The following is a 1,995-nucleotide window of genomic DNA, read 5'->3' on the forward strand; positions in this document are numbered from 1 at the left end:
TTACCACTTTAATACAACAGGGAACAATGACGTTCATTACTGAAAAATTTAATTGATTGGATTTGTTTATTCAGTGGGGATGTATTTCTCTCAGGTCTTGAATCTTTGTGGGGTCTTCTGGGGGCTATATTTCAGTTGTATGAAAGAAAGATGGAAATTCAGTTGGTTTTTGTTTGGTTTGTTGTTGGTTTTAATCTAATTACATATGACTTCCATATACATCTGCTTTTGATGAGCAGGGCTTATCTGGCAATTTAATTTTAGTTAACAAAGCTTTTTTTTAAGCCTCAGTCACTTTTTTTTTCTCCAGGAAACTAGAATAAGAAGGGGTGTGGTTGATGCAGTATTAGAGTAAGTAAACATAACCTGCATTTTGTTTTTATGGGATATACTTCAGCGTTGTCAGCTGAGCTTTCATTTTTCTTTTGATTTCATCAGTACATTATCCATGTCTTTTGGCTGAACCATAACTAAGGTGATTTTGACATTCTGTATTACTTACAAATTGAGATTCTATCTTTCTGTTATTTAATAATACTTATTCTATGTGTAGTATATTTCAATCTAAGGGAATGTTTTTCCATGTTTTTGCTTTGCTTTGTTTAGCGTGTAATACAGTGCATTTTCTGTAGTTTGTAATGCTTTTAATACTTTCTTCTAATCAATATCCTACTGCCTTTTGAATCACTGCTTCTCTTTACCATGCTCTAGCATGAATAGTCTGCGATTTGTTTGTCTGTTTGTTTGTTTAAATTTTTAAAATCTTTCTCTTGTAACCGCTGGTGGTGTGGCAAATGAGATACAGGTGGATTTTTGTTGCTGCCTTGAGGCATCGATGCAGAGCAGTTGTTTGATGCTTTGCTCTAGATCTACCTCTGCCTCTGTCTAGTCAGGTGCTTCAGGCATTATTTATACACTCTACCTTTTTTCTTCAAAGGATACTTGCCATGATTTGGGTTGAAAATCCTGCCGTTTGTTTGATTCACTTTAATTCTAAATGTAAAACCCCAACAATTTTTCTTTGCTTTGCTTTTTTTTTTTAAAAAAAAAAATCAACTATTTAATGGCTCACATAAAAATGGGTGTCAGGCTTTCATAGACCTTTTGTTCAGTGTAAACGTGTTCAGTGTAAATGAAGATGTAGTATTGAGAATAAACAGGTTCTGTATTGATTCCTCCTCCCGATCATCATAAAGTCTGATGGCATTCAAATCCGACCTGTACAAATCTGCTGAAAATAAAGCTGAGCCTTTGCCAGCAAAGAGCTTTCAATAACTTGGATAAAGCTGTATTCATGGCTGTCAGGGGAGCTGTGGTGCATGGCGGGGGTGGTAGCACCATGCATTCGACTCCAGCCTTAAGAAGACACCTCTGTTAGTGTTTAACTACCTTGATAATTAGAAGAAATTAGAATTTTTTCTGTTCAAATTGATTATGCTTGTTTGAGAATGTATTCACCTTGGGCAACTGGACATTTCAACCTGTCAGTCCATGGTGGCTATTGTGAATGCTATTTTGAGTTACTTAGCAAAATACTGTAGGTTGTTACAGCGCAGCTCTTGAGAGGAAGACAGTCTTTGATGTAGTGGTTTTGTTTCAGGATGCTGTCAAAATAGTCGTCGTCAGTGTAGTCACAGCATATGGCCCTTGATTTTGAACAATGCTGAGCAGATTGGCATATTCTAGAAAGATGGATTATAATGTAGAAATACAACTCAATTGCCAACAGTCCTGTAACATGAAAGATGAAGCTCTTGGTACTAGAAGGGCAATCAGTAAAAGTCGAATTAGTGTCCTGTTTGCAGTCAGTTGGACAGTTCAAGTTTTTTTTTGAATACTTGAGAAAAGAGCAAGGTCTCTTATTCCTACTATTTCAAAACTCTTCATGTCTGAATTTCTAGAACTTTTTGACACTTGAGTGGCTGGGTTGGAGGACTGTACAGAGGTACCTCTCTGCATTTGAAGTCAACTCCAGAAGCCTATTCTAGTACTACC

The sequence above is a fragment of the Mesitornis unicolor genome, unplaced genomic scaffold (assembly GCF_000695765.1).
Source record: "Mesitornis unicolor isolate BGI_N332 unplaced genomic scaffold, ASM69576v1 scaffold33420, whole genome shotgun sequence".
NCBI lineage: Eukaryota > Metazoa > Chordata > Aves > Mesitornithiformes > Mesitornithidae > Mesitornis > Mesitornis unicolor.